The sequence below is a fragment of the Ambystoma mexicanum genome, chromosome 8 (assembly GCF_040938575.1).
Source record: "Ambystoma mexicanum isolate Mex_15411 chromosome 8, UKY_AmexF1_1, whole genome shotgun sequence".
In the NCBI taxonomy this organism is placed as follows: Eukaryota; Metazoa; Chordata; class Amphibia; order Caudata; family Ambystomatidae; genus Ambystoma; species Ambystoma mexicanum.
Window position 1 is genome coordinate 900,159,880 of NC_090929.1, and position 24,880 is coordinate 900,184,759.

The following is a 24,880-nucleotide window of genomic DNA, read 5'->3' on the forward strand; positions in this document are numbered from 1 at the left end:
CATTGCAAAGTGTCTGGTGCGCTGTGTAAGCCAAAAGGGCAGACTTTGAATTGAAACAGTCCTAAGGGTGTTGAAAACGCAGTCTTTTCTTTATCTGGCCCATATACTGGAACCTGCCAGTACCCTTTTGTTAAGTATAGGGTGGATAGAAAGGTGGCTGCTCCGAGTTTATCAATTAGGTCATTGATGCGTGGCATGGGATAGGCATCGAAATTGGATATCGTGTTGACTTGGAAATCTGTACAGAACCTCCAGGAACAGTCAGGTTTATTGTCCAACATTATAGGGGAGGACCATGGGCTCGATGAAGGCTCGATGATATTGGCTTGTAGCATTTTGTTTACTTCTTCGACCACTATCTGTTTACGGGCCCCCGGATAGTCTATAGGGTTTTAAATGAACCACATTTCCCGTAGGTGTTATAATATAGTGGTAGGTGCCTTTGATTCTTCCTAGTTTGTCTGAGAATACCTCAGGGAAGGATGTGATTACATCTTTTAGATCTTCTTGTTTTTGGATAGGCAGTTCACGAGTAATTAGTTCAAAGTTGCCCATATCTTCTGTAACCAAACAAGATAGTACTTTGGCATGGGAGGCTGACAGGTTCTCCTTCCCTCCTGTAAGAGATTCATGTGGTATAAATGGACCTTCTGTTTTCAGTCCGGTTGGGCTACTTTATAAGTGCAGGTTCCCGTTCGTTCTACTATTTCATAGGGCCCATGCAACTTGTTTTCTGAGGTGGGTAAAAGGAACAATACTTTTTGACCTATAGAAAACGATCTTAACCTTACTTTCTTATCGTAGTTGGATTTCTGTTGACTTTAGGCCTTTTCCAATTGAGTGCTGACTTGATCTCGGACAAGTCTCGTATGTTCTCGAATTCCGGTAGCGGTTTGCGAGATGGGAATGGGTGCCTCTTCTCATTCCTCACAGGTTTCTCTGAGCATGTCCAGGACATCTCTGGGCTCTCTGCAATAAAGTAATTCAAAAGGGGAAAAACCTGTAGAGGCCTGAGGGATTTTCCTCACTGCATATAATGCCCGCGAGATCAATCGGTCCAAGTCCTTCCCGTCTTTATCTACTAGTTTCTGCAGGATTAATTTTAAGGTTTTATTGAATCTTATTACCAAACCATCAGTTTGGGGCTGGTACACAGAGGTTCGTAAGGTGGTAATATGGAGTAGCTCTTTGACCTCTGCCATGAACTTACTCATAAAATGTGAATCTTGATTGGTCAATATTTCCTTGGGAAAGCCAACTCTGGAAAAATACGGTAGGAGGTGTTTAAGGATTTGCTGTGTGGTATTATTATTATCAAGGTTTGGAGAAAAGATGAAGAAGATTGAAGAGGAGGTGGTTGAGGACACAACCAGAGGACGGAATGTAGAGGAACAGACGAGTATGTCACTGATAGACTCCACCCTGTTAGACACCTGAAGTGATCTCACGTACTAGTCCCCGAGGATCTGTCATTGAGGTGACCAGGACACGGCCATCGCTATTGGATCCAGTTCCTGGGAGTGGACCAGTGGGGGAGGATCACCTGGATGAGGGGTCTTCGGGGAGTGGAAGTAGGACACCGACGGGCGAGACACAGTACCCCATTCCCTATAACATCTTTTCCCCATCCTACCATGTATGACATTTAGAATATCTATCCCCACCCCATTTTGGACACAAATACTTTCTTACACTGTAACAGACAACTGACTAACACCAGAGCCGTTTACCTGACATGTTCCAACAAACCGGCCAGGCAGAGTCAGGCAGTTGACAGTAACCACACACACCTGACGGCCCTTTACCTTCCCCACAGGGATAAAAGGTGGAGCATGAGAGCACACTACTAGCAAGGCCGAACGCATGAGACCGGACCAGCAGTTCAATCAGAGGAGAAAGGCAGAGAGACCTGGAGGTACGAAGAAGGGGGGAACTGTCCTTGCCCTTTTCAACTCAGACCTGCAAAGCTTCTGAAAGGGAAATAAGATTGAGAGTTACAGCTGGCGTTTTGAGGAAAAGATGTCAATGGTGCCTGGGGGCCTGCCGCATTGATAGCACTGGCGGAGAGGCATGCTGGCTACCGTGGTACTGTCCTCGACTCCAGAAGCAAGAGAAGCCAACGGGTTCAACACAGCCGGTAAGTCGGAGGAAGCTGATAGCAAACCGAACTGTGTTGAGCCCACAGCACTGTGTTGAGCCCACAGAACTGTGTTGAGCCCAAGGTTGCAAGTGGCAACATTATATGAACGCAAGGAACTTGAGAAGAAAGAACTTGTGTGTGTGTTTGAACTTTTGGGAAAGCCCAGACAAGGGCCAGCTGCAGAGTGGTCAGGTGCAGCAAGAGTGCAGGAAAGGGTGGATGAGATGTCAGGGTGGTCCTGCAAGGGTCACGTCAAATCCCTTGTACAATCAAAAGTCTCTGACCCATTGCCGAGAGAAAGCTAGGAGAAGGAAACCATGCGTTCTGATAAAACTGTGAACAGCGGAATAAGGCAAGTGTGAACCCGACAGAGGGATGCCGAAAGAAAGCTAGGAGAAGGGGACCGACGCTTTCTGATTAAAATGAGCAAATCATGAACTGTTAGCCATCTTTAACACAGTTCATGAATTTCTATGTGAACTCCCACGGAGGGATGCCAAGGGGAAAGCTACTGAGAGTGAATCACGCATTGAGATAAAGCAAAGTGAACTGTATATTTGGCAAACGTGAACCCGGCTGAGGGATGCCTGTGAGTTGGGGTGAAGAGTAATACACCTGTGAAAATTGTGTCAACAAGAGTGAACCCAGCTGAGAGTTGTCCACAGTAATGGTTGTTTAAAAAGACATTAAGGCTCTTGGATGTTACAAGCTGTATTTGAAAGGCTGTATTGATCCCGACGGATAGAGGCCCACTTTGCAAGGAGAATCAGACCCGAAGAGGGAGAACCTAGGGGCTAAGAGCAATCGCCCAAGGTGCAAGACCACCGAAGGAACTTTTGTTTGTTTGTTTGTTTGTTGTTTGAATCCAGCCAGCCTTCTAAGGCAAGAGACTTTGAGGAAAGAGACTTGGCTCTTGACGTTTCTGGTATCGTTGAATAGACTTGTGAACCTCGTGCTGGAGAGGCCCAGGAGTGTGCCGTGCTCAGGAGTTCGGCCTTGTCCCGTGCTTATAACGTGGGGAAGGGAGACCCAGCCATACAATCCTGGCTTATCATTTTGTGAACTCTTCTTTCTTTTCTGATGAACATTATCCCACACTCTTTTTGTAACTTAGTGGTAAGGATTGGCAATAGGGTTTTTTGTATAGGCCCTTTTTATTTGACAAGACACTACTATGAATGCCTTATTATTACTTGATGGTTGTAGCTTGCTCCCATCTTAGCTTTAGGTTTAAATTAGGTGTTTTTCTCACCCATGCATACAGTTTAATAAGCACCCTTGAACTGTGATCACTTGTGCCTGCCTTTACTGTTGCCACCATGAATCCCTTACAGCCCACTCACCTCCATCATATTGGAACCACAGTAGAAGAGCCTTATGTGTGACACCAGGTATTATACCAATACCACACTGAGTGTATGAGAGACGTTATGCACTTAGACAAGTGTATCAAATGTACTTTGCACTGAGATAGTAAAAGGATGTCGGCATACACTATTGGACTAAGAAGAGCTCTAAGTGCACACTAACAGTTGCAGAGTGATGTCATGAAGGAAACGCACAAGGACGCACTGAAACGATATGCAAATACTTTAAAAATAAAGATATAACTGGAGTAATAAGAGAAAACATGTAATCGAATACGAAACAATCTTATGCACCAAAGAAGTAAGGGAGCATAAACTAAGTGAATGTACATATACGCAGAAACGCAAGGTAGCTGAGACATATAAGCTTGATGCAGAAGAAAACATAACGTGACTAAAGCGGCCATGAGAAAGAGATGGACGTCGGACTTGTGTTGAAACCAGTCAAGCTACCTCAGAGACAGACCAGGGCTGCAGAGTCAGGAGATGCTGGAAAAACAGCTTCATATTCGGAACAAAGAGCAGTCTATTGGCCTGGGATCAAGGATGCCACATTAAGGAATAATTGCAAGACACAAAGGGAGTCAAGATGATAAGCTATGCACGTAAGACATATTTCTCTTAGAATAAGCAAAGAAGAAAACATCTACAAGTGCCAGGTATTTGATAATCAAGAATGCAAAAGATATATACAAGGTGGACCGATCAAATCTCCAGAGGCCAAAAGGATTAATAACACCCAGCACAATTAAATCAAGTAACAGTAAATAAAAGGTTGAAATGAACAGAATCATGGTCTCCTTACACGTGAATCAGAAGTAAAAAACAAGGGCTATTCTTTAAGCTCGAGATGACGATAATGTTGTGCCTACACTCCCTTAAAAGTCTGAGAGCAGTGAGAATGCTGCAAGGTCAACTATAAAGAAGAAGCCTTGGCTTAGGGCCTGACCAATTAGAAATGATGGACTTATTGGGTCTGACATTTTTCTCTGCACCTCTATTCCATTTAGCTCACGTGCTACTTACGGGCCTAAAGTCCAAAGTCGGGAGAGAATGCTAACCAATTATAGGGGTCTATGTAGCAACATGCTATAAAGTATAGCACAGGCCAATACACTGCTGTTATTCTGCTACAATCTGTATTATACGTAATTAGAGCTGGATCAAAGCATGCTGTAATATTGCTGATATTTATATGATATATAGGTACATATGTCATATGTCATATGTCATATATAGGTACATATGTCCCTTTAACCAATCCCTCCCTTCAATAGGTTTTTTAGTTTGCCACGTAGGATGACATCATAACTGATGTACATTGAGGTATAAAAGCTTTGTGTAATCAAAATTGAAGTGTGAGTGTGTGGCTATGACTTGTTGTTCACCAGATTGCCCTACTTTATTAAGCTGATAATAAGGTAGTACTTTGCCATATTCTTTGAGTCTGTCTGGTTATTTTGGCTCTGAGATCATTATTGGTAATTCCATCGAGCACATGAGACGCTTTAATGTGCTATTGTACATCTCCCTTCCCCATGCCTTTCTTAGTCTTTTCTTGGCAGTTTAACAAGGGTGGGGGAATGTCTCGATGCCCCTGGCCTTTCTCAGGCTTTTCTTGGCCGTTCAACAAAGGTGAGGGAATGTCTCCCTTCCCCTGGCCTTTCTCAGGCCATTTTTGGCAGTTCAACAAAGGTGGGGGAATGTCTTCCTTCCCCTGGCATTTCTCAGGCTTTTCTTGGCAGTTCAACAAAAGTGGAGGAATGTCTTCCTTCCCCCTGGCTTTCTCAGGTTTTTCTTGGCAGTGCCCCTTTGGTGTCTCAATGGCCAGTCCGGGTATACTCCCCTGCTAGGTACTGTCTTGGGTCCCAGACTTCTTTTACTTGGCTTCTGTTATTTGTGTCCCTGACCCATTCAACCTGGTTTCTCTTGCTCGGGTATAACCGAAAAAGAGATAGGTGGAAGGTTTTGATTAATCTGAACCACTGGCACTGCTCTGGGCAACCTTCCACACCACTGTTTTTTATCCCGTCTGCACCATTGCAAAAGGGGTCCAGCCATATGCAAATCAGTCAGGTACTGCCACCAATGGGAGTAGCCCTGCCTCAACTGCTAGTCCAGGTCCATTGTTTAAAGATGTGAAGGCAGGCGCTCTGTTACCAGTCTTTTGCTTCTCCTCCGAACGCACGTTTTCATGACTTCATCGATCTTCAGGGAGGCTGAGTTTCTTTGTTTTTTCAGGCGGGTCTGCATTTCTGTTTCAGTTGTGACAGGTTAATTAGCTCTAAGGATTCTGGTACTTGTATTTTTCGCACTTGATTTTGCTTGCAGGTGACTGGAAACAACTCCCTCCATAGCACAAATCTTCCCCTTGATGGGTCGTGGGGGAAAGCCATGGTTGTGGATCTCCAAATGTAAGGCATGATGGCCCTGCAGCACTGCCTTGTGAGCCCGGACTCCTGGAACAATGTTTAAAGATGTGAAGGCAGGCGCTCTGTTACCAGTCTTTTGCTTCTCCTCCGAACGCACGTTTTCATGACTTCATCAATCTTCAGGGAGGCTGAGTTTCTTCGTTTTTTCAGGCGGGTCTGCATTTCTGTTTCAGGTGTGACAAGTTAATTAGCTCTAAGGATTCTGGTACTTGTATTTTTTGCACTTGATTTTTCTCGCAGGTGACTGGAAACAACTCCCTCCATAGCACAAATCTTCCCCTTGATGGGGGGAGGGGGAAAGCCATGGTTGTGGCTCTCCAATGTAAGGCATGATGGCCCTGCTGCACTGCCTTGTGAGCCCGGGACTCCTGGAACAGTGTTTAAAGATGTGAAGGCAGGCGCTCTGTTACCAGTCTTTAGCTTCTCCTCCTAACGCACGTTTTCATGACTTCATCAATCTTCAGGGAGGCTGAGTTTCTTTGTTTTTTCAGGCGGGTCTGCATTTCTGTTTAAGGTGTGACAAGTTAATTCGCTCTAAGGATTCTGGTACTTGTAATTTTTGCACTTAATTTTGCTGGCAGGTGACTGGAAACAACTCCCTCCATAGCACAAATCTTCCCCTTGAAGGGGGGAGTGGGAAAAGCCATGGTTGTGGCTCTCCAATGTAAGGCATGATGGCCCTGCTGCACTGCCTTGTGAGCCCGGGACTCCTGGAACAATGTTTAAAGATGTGAAGGCAGGCGCTCTGTTACCTGCCCCAACTGCTAGTCCAGGTCCCCTCTGCACAGAAACACAAGCAACCCCAGACATGTTTTTTCCTTGTTGGGCCTCGTTAGTGAGGTGCAGCATGCTTTCTTATTGTTAGGACAGTTTTTCTGAAGTCCAGTTAAGGGCCTAGTAAAACCATTCAACTGAGGCAGTACAAGACTCCACTCTTAGTATAAGACTGTACCACCTGAGTACATGGTAGCGTAGGCAGAGCAGCCAGGCTTATCTTAGGAGGGAGAGAGGGCAGTAGATACAGTACAAGTGAAAATTGTAATACAAATGATCCAAAGAAACACTGAAACACTATGTATTATAAAAATAAAGGATTTATTTAAATACAAGTAGGCCCAGATAAATCTAGGGGTTAAGTAAATACTGAAACATTATATGAAATCACAATATAAAACACAACACTATACTTGAAAGTACACAGACCCAAGTATAGACCTTATTTGGAACACCTAACAGTAGTTCTAGGGAAGTCAAAACCTTGTTATACACATTTAGTATAGGCCAAGCCTATTCCTTGGGAGTAAAAGACCAATGGTTATTTTTAGATTACTTTTGGTAATACAAGGACAGTAGGCCCTTCCAGTTGTACAGTGACTCTTGTAACAAATCACATAAACAGTCAACTGGACACAATACTTTTGATGAATAGTGAAACACTTATTCTAGGTGCAGTAAAAACCTATCACTACTTTTGTCATAACACACAGTTATACCAGGTGAGCAAAACCTAATGGATGTAATATACAATTACAGATGCTTTGGAAATCAGGGAACCCCAGATTGAGGTGAGCAATAACTCTAGTAACTTGTTTTGGATGGCACACAGCTAACACAAGGTAAGTAAAACCCACTTACTTTGACTTCACAATGAAGGGGAAAGTAAAACCCAATGTCACACTTTAGTGAATAGATATTCTAGGTAGGCAACAACCTAATGTAGACTTATTAAAGACAGGCTAGCAGCAAGTCAGGGGAAGCAAGACCCAGTTGGGGGACACTCATACAGTTATCTTAACAGGACTAACCTGGTGATACCAACAGTTGGAGGACACTCATACAATTACCCTTCAGGAATAATCTGGTGAAACCAACACATTACTTTTGTAAAGAGGCACAACCTAATCACAGGAGAGTAAAATACCTTCACATCTACTTTCTTTTAGACTGGCAAAACAGTGGCTAAGGAAGAAAAGATGTTAACCATACTTTTAAGAACAGTGCATCACACATTCAAGATCAGTAAGAACTTTTGTAACTGTTCACTCTTAGAATTAAAGTTACCAACCAACTCTTTACAAGTAAGTAAAAACACTTGATTTCTTTTCTAGGCAGAAGTCCCAATCCCTTCAAAGTCTTTCCCTTAGAGCATGAGTGTTCTCAGTGGCAGAAGGGGGTCACTAGGACTAGTGACCAACAGGCAGTGTTAGAATAAGTTCTTTAGTAGCAAAAGTCAGAGTTTCCTTAGGAAAACTGGCAACCAAGTGAGTACTTTACTTCTAGGGTTAGAAGAGGGTCCAGGGGCTTCGCAGAAGACACCCCAGCAGGATTCTAGCAGTGGGACTGGGTGTACTGGACGAGGGACCTCCCAATCACAGAAAACACCCCAGGACTACACAGAAATCCCAACAGGCTTAAGGTAAGTATACACCCAAGCCAACACAGTACCTCAGCAATGAAGAAGAGATTGCAGCAGGAGAACTTCAGGGACTGCAGCCAAATACCCGGTCACTGGATTCCTTGTCCTGGAGACTGAACACAAGACCTCAGAAGGGACTTTGCAGCAGGGATCGATGAAGAAGGCTCTAGGCAAGATTTCTCTCGCAGCTGAATGCGGTTCTGCGGGTTTGGCGCCTTTTCAAGGAGCACAGATGAAGACAGAAAATCGCGGTTGAATTCTCGTCGTTTAAAAGGTCCAGCACTCTTGTGAGGGGACTTTTTGGACTCGATTCGTGTCTCTGGAGATAGACCAAGATGCCCACGAAGTTTCAGCGAGATTCGGAATTCGGAAGACCATGCACCGCACAGTGGCAGGAGGTCCCAGGGTATTGGGGTATTGCAAGAACGCAAGGTCGCAGGAACCCGTGGGATGGCTCAAAATGCAGGTCGTCTTGAGTCTAGTGGGTCTCACCAGGCTCTGGGTTCGGGTCGTCGTTTTCGGAGACCCCAGGTCGATCGGAAGGAAGGGCTGCAGCAGGCTCCAGTTACAAAGCAGGCTCTCCGGCCGCTGGAAATCATTCCCGCCGCTTTTCCTTCGTCATCCTCTTCGGTTTTCGGTTCCAGTGGTCGACATGACTTCAGCCTCCAGGTTTCCAGTATTTATCAGGAACTGCAACACAACCTCTGCATTCTCTCCCCGCATTTTACAAGAAAGGGGCGTTTGGCTGTCCAATCAGGACAGCCAACCCCCCACTGGGATTTGGCCCAGTTGAAGGAAGACCTAAGACAAAGGAGGGGGAAGTTTGGGACCCCTCCCCCACTTCCTGTGCTTACAGACTGACTGGAGCCTGGGCGGGGTGTCCAGGGGACTCCCGCCGAAGACAAAACTCACACAAAGGATTTTCCCGCCCTGGATGTCAGGGGAAGGAACAAGAAACGACAAGAAACACTAAAATGGCAGAAAAAGAAGACAGGGGCCATTTTGGTAAAAATGAGCACCCTTAGGTGCCTTTACTGCAGCTGTGATTACAGCACGCGGTAAAGGTGCACCAAATTAGTAAAAGGTATCACTGCCACCAGCCATTAAAGGTAAGCTTGTCACTGTAACAGAATTGTTACAGTTTAAATGTGAAAGGGGATACATTGTATCTCCCCAGCACTCCACATAAGGTGGGGTGTGCTGGTTTCACAGAAGTAAATGTAAAAGGGATCCAAAGATCCTTTCTACCCTTGGGAACTGTAGTTCACTCAAGGTTAGCACAAGAAAGTTAAACGGGGAGCCCCTAGGGCAACCCAGCAACAACATGCACTTATTGCCAATAAGTTGTTAGACATGATAACTTTAAAAAGACACTATGGAGAGTCTTAAAAATGACACCCATAAAAAGAGTTAAAGACAGGTGAGTGTGGAAAAAGGTTCCCACTCACTGGGGTATTAATGGAAAATATCTCACTAGAAAAGCAAAAAGTTCTGGAGTTGAACCAGGCAAGGAAGATTTACCAGCCCTGTGGAAATCTTACCTAACACTCGTCCCCCCCAGACTAAGGAACAGGGGAAGCTAATCCTCACCTGGATAGATCTCTTGTTTCTAGTCGGTTAAACTGTTTGCTGAGTCAACTAGCAATCTTTTTGTAACCCTTGCTGTGATACTTTTTCTTATATTAGTTATCATTTGCAAACTATATGACCTACAAGTAGTGTTGGGCACTTTACTCTTGTCTAAGGTATAGGGGATCTGTTTAAACAGTCCCTCAGAAGTTGTGACAACCTCTGAACCTACAATAGGCTTTTTAAAGGGGTTCTTATAAAGAAATCCCTTAGACCTAGAGGGGTCTCCATGATTCCTCACCATCTCTCTCACATGAGCAGGTTGGGTCTCAGGTATCCTAGTTGGAGGGGTTGTGGCAAAGCATTGTACATCCTTCCACTTCCTCTTAGATCTGTTTTTACCTTGGTTAGGGTTTTCCCTTCTAACTCTAGGATTTACAAGGGGGTCTTCAGCAGAAGAGCCCACAATGTCAAGAGGTTTAGCCTTAGACATATCTTTTCTGGATTTCCACCAGCTTTGAGGTTTACCAGTCCTCAAAGGCCTAGTTAGGTTTCCATCTTGTCTATCCACCCCTTCCTCAGAAGTAGTGTGGGTCAAAGACTTTAGAATTGGAACTGAAATGGTAGAGCATGGTTTGTGCTCCCATTTCCCTAATAGTCTAGATTTTGATTTGCCTTTGTTAGAGGTTGCCCTGCTAACATTAGGACTTACAGTAGGATTCGCTATAGAGGATCCTACTAGTTTAGAGTGGTATCTTGAAACAGAGACCCTAGCCTTGTCAGAACACCTATCCATCTCTCCTGTAGGAGTAGTTGGAGTCACAGGCTTTTTATTAGAAGGCCTAGTAAGAAAGCTACTCTTAGGTTTCTTATAACTCTTTTTGGTGTTCAGTTTTTCAGGCCTAGAAGTTACATTCTGGGCACTCTGAACTAAAGGAGAAAACTCAATTCCTACCTTGGGGTCAAGGAAACTCCTTGCCCTCTTAGGGTTGTTAAAAACACCTAAGCTTTGTACATCCATCTGGATCACCTCTACTGTAAGTGGGTTTTCAGGCGTATCCAGGTTTAGAGTTTTTGGAACCATTTCCACTGTAAGTGGGTTTTCAAATGTTTCCGCCACTACAGGTTTAACTGAAGGGGCCTTTATTCTAAAGGACATACACCGCACAGGGTGTGTGACATGAACACTAAGGTTCTTGTCAGGTTCAACAAAGTTTTTACACAGTGTTATAGATTGGACAGGAATATATAAGTTTCTATCCACAGGGTGAACCACTTCCACTCTAGGTGGGTTTTCAAGAGGTTCTTTCAACTCAGTGCTAACTGAAGCTGGAGTCACAGCAGTGACCTGGTTAATGGTATTACACCATATGGGTACTAGGACAGAAGTTTTTAAGTTTCTGGGAACTAGTTGAACCACTTCCACTACATGTGGTTTTTCAAGAGGCTCTATCACCTTAGCAGCAGCTAAAGGTGGGGTCACAGGAGTGACCTCTAGCTTTGTGGGCCTAGGGGCTTTGTCCCTATTTGAAGTTATGGGTGCTACACCCAAGTGCCCTTCAGAGAGGCAGTTAATGCCTTTTATCTCTAAAGAGGGGTCTCCTAAGGGGACCTCTCTTACTTCAAGGTTAAGAGCCTCAGCCTTTTTACAAGGGGGCTCAGCTGAGTCTAAGACCACAGCTTTTCTGCTATACTCAGTATTAACAGATTTCTTAAGGGATGAGGAGACAGCACTTTTTGACCTACATCTATGCTCAGAGTCCCTTAAGGAGTATAGATATGTAGAAGCTTTTTTCTTATATCTATCTATGAGAGCTGTTTTTACCCTATCCCAGTTACCTATTTCTACTTCAGGTAAATCCAAGAGCACATGGTAGTCCCTCTTGGGAAGTCTAAAAAGAACCCAGGGTATTCTATCACTCTCACACAGACCAAACCTTTTACAAGTGAGGTCAAAAGTTTTCAGCCATACAACAATGTCATTCTTCATATCATACTGACTCACCAATTCTGGGAACCTGGAAGCTGCAGACACAGAAGACCTGGAAAAAGAAGAGGGGTGCAGAAAATGGTCTTCTACAGACCTGTTATACTTTTTCTCATAGTCCCACATCTTCATATTGTTTTCCCACAGGAATTTTCTTATATTCAGTTCCTTAGATATCTCAGAGCACATGGTAGGCAGTAAGGTAGAGGCAAGAGAAGGAGAGGGGGGTGAACTAACATCCTCCTCATCAGAACCCTCATATTCCTCCTCTGAGGAGTTTGGACAGCTGTCTGAACCCTCATCATCCTCACTCCCAGCAATATTGTAAGAAGTGGACACAGGTTTACTGGAACCATGCATATGGTCCCCTAACCTTTGTAATAATTCAAGCTTACTTCCTTCACAATTGAGGCCCTTCTCTATACACATTATGACCAAATGTTCTATTGCAGCATAAGAGGAGTCCTCAGGCCTAAAGCAGGCCATGGTGTTGGTTCTTGTGTTAAATACAATAAGTACACTTTACCTTGGCTAAACCAAACCTACTGGATGGTTTCCTTTGGACACAAAGTATATCAATAATCAATGTAATGCAATCCACCTTGATCCCAGCGCATGCCAACAGTGTTAGGACAGTTTTTCTGAAGTCCAGTTAAGGGCCTAGTAAAACCATTCAACTGAGGCAGTACAAGACTCCACTCTTAGTATAAGACTGTACCACCTGAGTACATGGTAGCGTAGGCAGAGCAGCCAGGCTTATCTTAGGAGGGAGAGAGGGCAGTAGATACAGTACAAGTGAAAATTGTAATACAAATGATCCAAAGAAACACTGAAACACTATGTATTATAAAAATAAAGGATTTATTTAAATACAAGTAGGCCCAGATAAATCTAGGGGTTAAGTAAATACTGAAACATTATATGAAATCACAATATAAAACACAACACTATACTTGAAAGTACACAGACCCAAGTATAGACCTTATTTGGAACACCTAACAGTAGTTCTAGGGAAGTCAAAACCTTGTTATACACATTTAGTATAGGCCAAGCCTATTCCTTGGGAGTAAAAGACCAATGGTTATTTTTAGATTACTTTTGGTAATACAAGGACAGTAGGCCCTTCCAGTTGTACAGTGACTCTTGTAACAAATCACATAAACAGTCAACTGGACACAATACTTTTGATGAATAGTGAAACACTTATTCTAGGTGCAGTAAAAACCTATCACTACTTTTGTCATAACACACAGTTATACCAGGTGAGCAAAACCTAATGGATGTAATATACAATTACAGATGCTTTGGAAATCAGGGAACCCCAGATTGAGGTGAGCAATAACTCTAGTAACTTGTTTTGGATGGCACACAGCTAACACAAGGTAAGTAAAACCCACTTACTTTGACTTCACAATGAAGGGGAAAGTAAAACCCAATGTCACACTTTAGTGAATAGATATTCTAGGTAGGCAACAACCTAATGTAGACTTATTAAAGACAGGCTAGCAGCAAGTCAGGGGAAGCAAGACCCAGTTGGGGGACACTCATACAGTTATCTTAACAGGACTAACCTGGTGATACCAACAGTTGGAGGACACTCATACAATTACCCTTCAGGAATAATCTGGTGAAACCAACACATTACTTTTGTAAAGAGGCACAACCTAATCACAGGAGAGTAAAATACCTTCACATCTACTTTCTTTTAGACTGGCAAAACAGCGGCTAAGGAAGAAAAGATGTTAACCATACTTTTAAGAACAGTGCATCACACATTCAAGATCAGTAAGAACTTTTGTAACTGTTCACTCTTAGAATTAAAGTTACCAACCAACTCTTTACAAGTAAGTAAAAACACTTGATTTCTTTTCTAGGCAGAAGTCCCAATCCCTTCAAAGTCTTTCCCTTAGAGCATGAGTGTTCTCAGTGGCAGAAGGGGGTCACTAGGACTAGTGACCAACAGGCAGTGTTAGAATAAGTTCTTTAGTAGCAAAAGTCAGAGTTTCCTTAGGAAAACTGGCAACCAAGTGAGTACTTTACTTCTAGGGTTAGAAGAGGGTCCAGGGGCTTCGCAGAAGACACCCCAGCAGGATTCTAGCAGTGGGACTGGGTGTACTGGACGAGGGACCTCCCAATCACAGAAAACACCCCAGGACTACACAGAAATCCCAACAGGCTTAAGGTAAGTATACACCCAAGCCAACACAGTACCTCAGCAATGAAGAAGAGATTGCAGCAGGAGAACTTCAGGGACTGCAGCCAAATACCCGGTCACTGGATTCCTTGTCCTGGAGACTGAACACAAGACCTCAGAAGGGACTTTGCAGCAGGGATCGATGAAGAAGGCTCTAGGCAAGATTTCTCTCGCAGCTGAATGCGGTTCTGCGGGTTTGGCGCCTTTTCAAGGAGCACAGATGAAGACAGAAAATCGCGGTTGAATTCTCGTCGTTTAAAAGGTCCAGCACTCTTGTGAGGGGACTTTTTGGACTCGATTCGTGTCTCTGGAGATAGACCAAGATGCCCACGAAGTTTCAGCGAGATTCGGAATTCGGAAGACCATGCACCGCACAGTGGCAGGAGGTCCCAGGGTATTGGGGTATTGCAAGAACGCAAGGTCGCAGGAACCCGTGGGATGGCTCAAAATGCAGGTCGTCTTGAGTCTAGTGGGTCTCACCAGGCTCTGGGTTCGGGTCGTCGTTTTCGGAGACCCCAGGTCGATCGGAAGGAAGGGCTGCAGCAGGCTCCAGTTACAAAGCAGGCTCTCCGGCCGCTGGAAATCATTCCCGCCGCTTTTCCTTCGTCATCCTCTTCGGTTTTCGGTTCCAGTGGTCGACATGACTTCAGCCTCCAGGTTTCCAGTATTTATCAGGAACTGCAACACAACCTCTGCATTCTCTCCCCGCATTTTACAAGAAAGGGGCGTTTGGCTGTCCAATCAGGACAGCCAACCCCCCACTGGGATTTGGCCCAGTTGAAGGAAGACCTAAGACAAAGGAGGGGGAAGTTTGGGACCCCTCCCCCACTTCCTGTGCTTACAGACTGACTGGAGCCTGGGCGGGGTGTCCAGGGGACTCCCGCCGAAGACAAAACTCACACAAAGGATTTTCCCGCCCTGGATGTCAGGGGAAGGAACAAGAAACGACAAGAAACACTAAAATGGCAGAAAAAGAAGACAGGGGCCATTTTGGTAAAAATGAGCACCCTTAGGTGCCTTTACTGCAGCTGTGATTACAGCACGCGGTAAAGGTGCACCAAATTAGTAAAAGGTATCACTGCCACCAGCCATTAAAGGTAAGCTTGTCACTGTAACAGAATTGTTACAGTTTAAATGTGAAAGGGGATACATTGTATCTCCCCAGCACTCCACATAAGGTGGGGTGTGCTGGTTTCACAGAAGTAAATGTAAAAGGGATCCAAAGATCCTTTCTACACTTGGGAACTGTAGTTCACTCAAGGTTAGCACAAGAAAGTTAAACGGGGAGCCCCTAGGGCAACCCAGCAACAACATGCACTTATTGCCAATAAGTTGTTAGACATGATAACTTTAAAAAGACACTATGGAGAGTCTTAAAAATGACACCCATAAAAAGAGTTAAAGACAGGTGAGTGTGGAAAAAGGTTCCCACTCACTGGGGTATTAATGGAAAATATCTCACTAGAAAAGCAAAAAGTTCTGGAGTTGAACCAGGCAAGGAAGATTTACCAGCCCTGTGGAAATCTTACCTAACACTTATGATGCAGGGAGCAAGGAAACCACTTCTGGGCATACCTTCTCTCACATATCAGGAGACAAACTATAACCAAACAAGTGATGGTTGGAAGGTTTTGAATTAATCTGAACCACTGGCACTGTCCTCTGTAACTTTCCACACCACTGTTTTTTTTATTGCAAAAGGAGTCCAGCCATATGCAAATCAGTCAGGTACTGCCACCAATGAGAGCAGACTGCTTCAGTATGGCCTATTTTGCTTGGGTCCCAGAGCCTTTTAATATGGTTTCTCTTGCTCAGGTCCTAAGGGCCCTTTCAACGTGGTTTCTCATGCTTGCGGCCCAGGCCCTTTCACTGACCCAGGCAGCCCCTGTACCCTATTGTTGGGTTCCTGGTCTGTGGCATTGGCCACAGGATTCGCAGTCTCCCAGCGGCTTTTCTCTGCCTCCTTCTGTGTTCTCGCTGCCTTCAGGGACTCTGCCGCACTTCCGCAGAGCCGGGCTGCTCGTCAGCATCCCCCTGCGTTCTCCCGCATCTGGACTTCCTTCTCCTGCTTGTCTCGGTCTGCTGGTCTTTGGCAGAGCTGGTAGGGACGTCTAGTTACCACTATCCACGTTACAGTCGGCGGCTTCTCTCCCAGTCCTGCCATCTGCGGTATTGGGACTTCGCCTGCGGTGCCTCTGGGGATGGATTGACAATTCTGTTAGTCCCTCCTTCATCTTTAAATTGCTTGAAGTCTTGACAACTAGAATGTTCAATTTAGTTCTCAGAGCGTTTGTTCAGGGTTCCTTGCCTCTTCTTCATCACAGTATCTTGACATAGATATTCAGGATAGTCCCAATACTAGAGGTATGAGAGGTTTGGCATATGTACATAGGAATGTTGGTAAAAGTGGATGTAGCTAAGGGGAGGAGGTGTGGAAGAGGTGGGTGAGTTGTGGGAATACCACGTTGGCCCATGATATCCTTCCTGCACCTTAGAGGGGGAATCCCTCCCCATGAGATCCTCACACTGAGTGCCACCCCGCAGGGGGACTATCAGGTAGGGGCCTCACCTCCCTGCCCTCATGGAGAGGGTCTCCCTCCCGGGGAGAAGGGACGACATCATAGGATTTGTCACAATGTCCAAAGGGATTGTGGGAACATGGTGGTATTATACCTTTTAGATATGGAGGGTCAGAAAGAAAGTTGGAAAATGCTTCCTATTTGGTAGACCGTGCCTCAAAGGTAAGTACTACTACGAAGAAGAAGAAGAAGAGGGACTTGGATGTAATGAAACAATCATTTCTATGGGCAGCCGTTCTGCAGTTAAACTGTAAATTCATGTGTACTTAGAAATCCGATTTATCAGCCCATCTGTTGCCTGGTTTTGCAAACAGCAGTATTCCTCCGTTAATGATTGATTCTGTACCCGTTCAGCAATATAATCTAATTGGAATAAAGTTTGTTATTTTGGCATTTCGAGGCCAAATTGCAAAATGGTGGGCTTTCGTTTACAGAGAAAGGTCAGTACCTTTTACTGACTTCATGCAGTTTCCCAAAACTGCTGTCTATGAAGCAATAATATATTTACAAAAGGGTCTGATGGGCTGGCTGTCCATTGTTCCTATTACTTCAATATATTGAGAAAGGTAATGCAGATAGGTGATGTCTTCGTCATGAGTGGGGCGGATTCTCCATCGCATTTCAGGGTGCGGAAATTACCCTTACTGCATGCGGAAATGTGGGTTGATAATGCATGCACATTTGCAGAGAATGACTGTTGGAGAAGTAAAATAAGACCTTCGTGATTCCACATCTGAGTGAAGAATTTCGAAACAATATTCCTATTCGACAGTGCATGTCCGCTTCTGGAGTAATAACCAGCGTATTAAGTAATGTTCCTCCAACCATTTCTTCTTTTTCATATGTAACCTTTCTATTTGTATATGCTGAAGTCTGAGAGGAGACATTAACCTGCTTCTTCCTGGAGATCTGCCCTGCGCCATCATTCTTTATCTCCGTGCCTTGCAACGCTTTTACTTTTATATAATAGATGGCAGCCCCCAATATCCATGTGAAAGCTCGTCAATATGTATTGCTTACAGGCTAGTTCTGACATCACGTCTGACCTGTATTAAGAAAATAACATCTCTTAGCTCTGTAATCAGTGATTACAGTTGAGTTGTCGCATCACACAGCTTGCTGCTAGAGCCAGTACTTTGCAGAATTCCAACTGTCTTTGTAGCACTTAAAGCCATGACACCCTTTCCTAATTCCTATATTGTAAACGAGCTTTCTGTGTCAGTTTCCAGCAAATAAACTTGAAAGAACGTTTTATGGCATTAAGTTTAATTTGTGCACTGCTGGAGTTAAACAAAAGAGAGCAAGAACCCAGCTGCATGTTGTAACTGATTTTAAAGCATACAACGTTTTAAAATACATTTTTATTAAACCTCTAAAACTATTGTTCTGCAACACATTAGAAGCTACATATTAGGGTATTTATTTATCCAAACAAAGAGGTACATTGAATATGCATATCAGCAAATGGAAGATCGTATATTAGATTAGAAAGGGGCTAGATATCTGAGAGGATGACAGAGTGTGTCTGTTATTTTAAGGATTAACATATCGTCCCCACTCTAAGTTAAAGGGATGTCAAAAGTTATCTCGGAGTTCCGTACCAATAAAAATAAAATAACATAACTCTGCCTTCATCCCCATTCTTCTCTTTGGTCACAGAACGCCTTTGTGACCTGCAATATGTTTATAGTGTACGACAAATGCTACATTATCCTATATGCAGCACGCTCTAATCCTATGTGGGGCATGGATAGTAACTCTGTATTTCTTTTTTTTCCAAAATTTGATCGTTTATACATTCTTCCATACTGACTTGCATGTATTTTGTATATTTTCCAATAATTCCATTCCCTTATATAGGCGTAAAAGTGGTGGTGTAAGAGAGAAAGTGTTCCTTCTACGTGAATAGAACACGTGTAAGTGCTTGCCTCTGAGACAGGCACAGGCCTGCTCTTCCCAAGTATGAAACCCACAAGACAGCCCTGCATCCTTCCGATGTCAATAAATTAAGTAACATTAAACTGGTTATAATTACATCTATTATTACATTGTTTTAAAGCGATCAGAATCCAGCTTGAAAGTTGAACACTATGCAAAATAACATGTATCTATTATTTTCTGTTGAGCTTATATTTTGTGGTGCCAATGCCAGTGTTTGCAGACAGGTTTGTGCATTAGTTTAGCTGAATTTGGTGTTGAGTTGGATGACTAGATGGGGAATTGACTTGTTGGAGGAGTGTAGTCAAGGAGTGTGTTATGGTTTTCTGTTCGATAAAAAAATATATACATTGTGAATTTATATCGCACTTCATGCCGGTGTCCGGCCTCTAACCCGAGAATGGAATCCATGCTGCTCGACGTGGTTGTGGCCTCTGAGCTATCTCCTTCGATGGGGTCAAGGGAGTGCTACACATGAAAATCTTAAACCCTTTATGTCGAAGCTCATACAGAAGGTTGGGGTTGAAGGAGAGAGAGCTCATTGGTGTAAGAACTTTTCAATGTAAAGGGTCACAGATATTATGCACGCACAGGCTATTGATTTGCGTGCACAAACTTGATTGTAACCATAATCTTCACTGCTCTACCGTAGTAATGGTCGTGTTTTTTCTTACCTGTGCTGCTTTGTTCCTATGGCTAATGCATGTGAATGTTGTTTAAAGCAAAAATCTTCCGATGTAGGAATTTGAGCTGTTGTCCATCATGGATCTTGCAGTGTGAATAAATCTTGCAGCGTCTGCCCTGTTCTGTAGCTATCCCTGAATCTCACATGTATTTCAAATCCTAGGACAAAGTTACATTTAGTCTGTTAAATAACACTTCCAACCACTAATGGGAGATCTCAAACACTGGCGATGTCCTTTCACATGAATCATTCCACTCCTACATTAAAATGAATGGAAGTTCCATCAAAGTACTTGAAATGAGTAAGAACCCAGAAGTGTGTGAAGTGCAGTTAGCAGGTGTGGCTGCTGTAAGCCTGTGGAGGAAGAGCGCTGGCAGGAAAGGCTTGGCAGAAGCCTGAAGAGAGCTGGAAGTTACATCTTCATAAACCCCACCTCTCGCTGAAGTGCGTAAAGTGCAGTCGGCAGTCTGCACGTCCACAATGACATCAAGAATGAGCAGAAGTCTGTTTGTTTTAATGTTTATTGTGATAATCACTTTAATTAACTGCTGCTGCACTTATATATCAAGTGTTTACTATTCCTATAAGTGGAGCAACCTGTACCAACCCTGTTAGGTCCTGGCTTGTTCCATTAGTTCCCAGCAACATTTGAGGCGTTTCTCTTCACGCAATGTACTCTAAATTGTGTTATTGACAGCGGTTAGCTGAAATATTACACACTTTTTTCTGATTAAGTTGTGGAACACTTCTCTATCCCTGAAAATTAGCAAAAGGAAATCTGTTACCATCACAGCAGATAAAGTTATCCACAAACAACTCTGCCTCGGACCATTGGATTTGTTCTTAAAATAAAGTAGTAGGCAAAGTGGATGATGTAAGGGTGCAGAACGAGAAGACTGGCACACAGGTGGCATGATTGGGCATAAAAATGTATTCAGTGAAATAAAGAGGACATCTATCTCTCCCTAAATCTAATGATTCCCTTCCTCTAGACAATGTTATGTTAATGTTACAGGATATTTGTACTGTGCACTATCACCACCGGAGTGGTCCCCTGGCACTCTGGTGGCTCTGAAAAAGGGTAGGGGGGTGAGTTAGTGGGAATAAGCTGGAAAAGTGCAAGAGAGCAGTGATGTGCTGTTGGCGGTCTCAACCTGGTTAACTCCGGTGGCTGGGGTTGGGGTATTTTTCGGTTGTTAGTCGTCGTGTGCTGTTGTGCGAGTCTCTATGTGCGGTTTGTTTGTTGTTGAGTTACAGGCTTGTGGTTGTGTTTGGTTAGAGTTTGAGAGGTGTATGCAAAGGGGTGAAATTTGTAGTGGATTGGTTAATTGGCATTGCTGTCTGGAAGCGAGGCGCTAAACTTCCATATTCTCTCCAGGTGGGGCGTGCAAGCATCTCTGCATCTCCAGCCAGATCTGGGACCGGCCGACACAGTCCCTTCCACACATGATGCCCACTCACATTCATAACCTTGTCCAAGTTCGGCCCCGGCCAAATCCGTACAACTTGTCTGTATGCGGGGCAAGCAGGCGTTTGAGAGCTCATCCAGATCTGGCATGGGTAGCATTCCCAATCCAGTCAGTATGCGGCATCGCCAGCCAACGCTACTCCATCCAAATGTGGCAGTGGTCAGCATTCATCGTTTTATCCAGCTGCTCATTCAGGCTAATGCTCAAAGCCCGTTCAAAGCGTGGCACATGCCAACGCTTGCATTCACGTCCAGGCGCGGCACCTGTCATCATTCACAAGTACATCCGGGCTCGGCCCATGCCGATGTCCACAACTTGGCAACTGCTAACATTCACACAACTCTGTTCAAATATGATACCTGGCAGGGATTATAGAGCCCGTGAGATTGTTGGCTGGAGTTGGCTAGGGTTGCTGATTCTGTCCTCATGGGGTGTCGTTTGTGTCCTATTCGACCTAGCATTGTCTGTCTTGTTCTAGTAGGAGTTTCCCTTAGTCGGTTCTGGATGTTTGTCAGTGTTATCTTAGATTCTTTCATCCTGTTATTTGTGTTTCCCGTTTGAGTTTTTAGTTTTTTCAATTTGAATCTGTAATGTTGAAGAGCCAGGTTTTTAGTAGTTTTCTGAATTGTAGGTGGTCTTTCATGTTTCTTATTTCTTTCGAGATGTTCCAAGTTTTTGCACCTAGGTGGGAGAAAGAGTAGCCCCCTAGTTTTTTCTTAAGGTATGATTTTTGTTCCAGGCGGATTTCGTTGCTTGATCTGAGGAGTCTCGTTGGCTTGTAGATTGTTATTTTCTTTTGTCTGAATTCAGCTCCCGGTCCGCTGATTGCCCTGTGTGTTATGCAAGTTGTTTTGAAGGTGATGCGATGTTTGACTCTGAGACAATGCAATGTTTTTAGTGCTGGAGTGGTGTGGTCTCTTCTGGATAGTTTATGGAGGAGTCTGGCTGCTGTATTTTGGATGCGTTGTAGTTTCTTCAGGAGGTATTCTGGCATCCCAAGATAGAGGCTGTTTGTGTAGTCGATTCTTGACATAATGAGGGCGACGATTGTGAGTGTTTTGTGGGTGAAGGAGAGGAAAGGTAAGAATCCTCTTGTGTGAAGGAGGAAGAAGCATTTCTTTATTATTGCATTTATTTGTGGTTCTAATGTTAGGGTGTTGTACATCAGGACTCCCAGATTTTGTACTATCTTTGATGGTGTTGGTGCAGTTCCCGTTTCCGTTGGTCACGGAATATAGGTGTTGTTTTCTTGATTTTTTCGATATAATCATAATCTCTGTCTTTCATGGGTTGATTTTCAAGTTGTTGGTGTTCATCCAGTTGAAGACTTCTTTTAGACACTCGATTAGGGTTGAGTGATTGGCTTGAGTGTCTTCGGTTTTGTAGATGATTTGAGTGTCATCTGCGTAGTTGTAGCATGTAATTTTGTATTGTTTGAAGATTCTGATTACTGGAGTCTGGTAGATGTTAAAGTACAGTGGCGATAGTGAGGACCCTTGTGATACTCCAGAGTCGTTAACTCATGGGGTAGATTTGTAGGGTTTTATCCATACGGTTTCTGTTCTGTCTGCTAGGAATGATTCAGTCCCAGATGGATAGTAGTGCTGTTTCTGTTCCTCTTGCGGGTCTGAAACCGACTTGTGCTTGATCTAGCAATGTTCTACAGTTCCAATTGCAGGTTGGAACTTCGTCTGCGAGAATGACTCCATTCTCCAGATCTCATTTCGTTTCCAGGATGTACAACAAAGTTCCAGCTTGTGGTGTTGTAAAGTTCTCATTTTAAATCAATAAGGTAAAAGTTCTGACTCAAACATCATTTCTTATTGCCCATAGGTAACTCTGCTATTGGGTTCCTGTAGAATGCCTCCCTTCTCCAGGTATCTTGGCTTTCTTGCTTTCACAGTGCCCAGGGACTGATTCCCTTCCATGGATCTTCCTTGGCTTTGCTTCACTGTACACACAGTCAAGGGGTATGGCTTCCTTCACCTGACCTCTCTGGGCTTTGCGATACACAACACCAGGTGGTATGTCTTTCTTCCCTTGGTCTCTTTCAAGGTCTTTGTCAAAGTTCATGGATGTTGGAGATTGACTCCCTTCACCAAGCCCTCCTCAAGCTTTCGGAGGCTCTTCGCAATGCCAAGGGGTTGATTCCCTTCCTCTAGCCTTTCTCAGGCTTTACAATGCAGCTCAAAACACCATTGGGACTAACTCTCTTCCCCTGGCCTTTCTCAAACACTCTAATTGCTGGTAGCCTTTCCAGTGGCTCTCATAGGCAGACCTGGTATACTTCCCTGCCAGGTACTGCCCTGAAGTTACTCAAGTCAGTTCAACACACTAGGGGAAATGCCTCCCTTCCCCTAGCTTCTCTCTATTGTGTGCACAGATTACCAACACCAGGTGTATTCCTCTCTTCCCCTGACTTCTGTCTATGATTCACACAGTTCTGTGGGTGTGGGTCCCAGACCCGGATGTTTCTCTTCTGCTCAGGCAGACCTGCTGCCAGGTACTGTGACGAAGAAGATGGCTTAATGATTTCTTCTCATGTGGGTGTGGATCCCAGACTCAAGCTTGATTACTTCTACTTGTATTATTTTCAGCTGTGTCCATTTTACCCCAGTTGCCCAGGTCAAATGCTCTCTTTGCCCCTCCTGTGGCCCAACTAGCCGTCTTGGTAACCCAGATACTTGTAAGGGTTGTACCTATGTCTGGCGGTTCTGCTCAGGCTCCCCAAAACCCTCTTCTGGGATTCTCTTTGTCTCCCGTGTCTCTACGGGTGCTGCAGTGGCTTCTCAGCATGTTCTGCTGTGCAGCTAATGCTCTTGTGGGCTTCTCTTATCTCTTGTCCCTCTGCAGGTGCTGCAGTGGTTCTGCAGTGTGTCCTGCTGTGTAGGCTGTCCGTCTCTCCAAGGTGCGTGGTCAGTCTGCTTCATATGCTGGTTTGCCTTCTGTTGGTTTTTTAACCGAAACCTTTGTCACCGGCTGAAAGGGCCTTGCACTCACTGGGCATTGCTCGTGCCTTAAAGTTCTACGTGACACACACAAAGAGTTTTCGGATGACTTCACAACTGTTCTTGAACTTTGGTCCTGTGAACCACGGGAAGGCCTTGTCCAAGGCTTCCATCTCAAGGTGGCTCTCCGGCAGGATCGTGCATTGTCATTGGTTGGTGAACCAACCGCTGCCCGGTCGTCTGAGATCCCACTCCACCAGAGTGATCGCTTGACGATGGCGTTCCTGTCTGGTGTGCCCCTGCTGGTCATCTGTAGGGCTGCTATGTGGAGGTCCTTCACACCTTAACGAAGTTCTACTGCGTCGACAGGGATTACAGGGAGGAGTCCAGAGTCGGCCAAGCAGTGCTACGCAACCTGTTTGCTTGAGGTGAGTCTGTTCCAGAGTTGAGAGTTAATTGCTTCTGTTGAGCCTTGCCACCTCCCGTGGTTTTTTAATGTTGTACTGCTATGTATTCATTATTTATGAGCAGGTGAATCCATGCCAGACCCCATGCTGGAGAAAGAATAAGTTACTTACCTGTAACTATTGTTCTCCAGCATGGGTCTGGCATGCTTTCACATGCAAACTCTCCTGCCATCTCCTCTGCAGCTTTTCTGGTCATACTGCCACTTTACGTGCTTACCAAATCTGAAGATGGCTGCCAGAGGAGGGGCTTGGGGCGAGGACTGTCATTGGATGGGGGCAGTATGACCCAAATGACAGTGATTGGTTTAAAGGGGAAGTACAGTTTGTAAGTGAAAGTGAAACTGTTTTTTCTTTTACCGAGGATTCCCAGCCTGACGACGGGAATATTCATGAGCATGTGATTCCATGCCAGATCCATGCTGGAGAATAATAGTTACAGTTAAGTAACTTGCTCCTTATTCCTATGGCCAAAAGCCTCATATTCATTGGTCACCCTTAATCAAACATTGTTTGCAGATTACCAGGTTGCAATTTAATAGTATTAAAAGAAATGAGGTTGAAGAAACTGAAATAAAAGAGGAAGTACGGGAGAATATAAATTATTGAAGAAGGTTCAATTCTTCTTCTTCATTGATGGTGTTCTGAAATGGAGAATGTTGCTAGTGGTATGGGTGAAACTGGAGATAAGA

At 44.3% G+C, this 24,880-nt stretch overlaps 1 protein-coding gene across 8 annotated transcripts in view; it reads left to right on the top strand.

Moving 5' to 3' along the window:
- The window catches only part of SHLD2 (shieldin complex subunit 2), a 1,351,673-nt gene that overhangs the window by 569,449 nt on the left and 757,344 nt on the right, over nt 1-24,880 (top strand). The gene's annotated exons all lie outside the window — the stretch shown is intronic.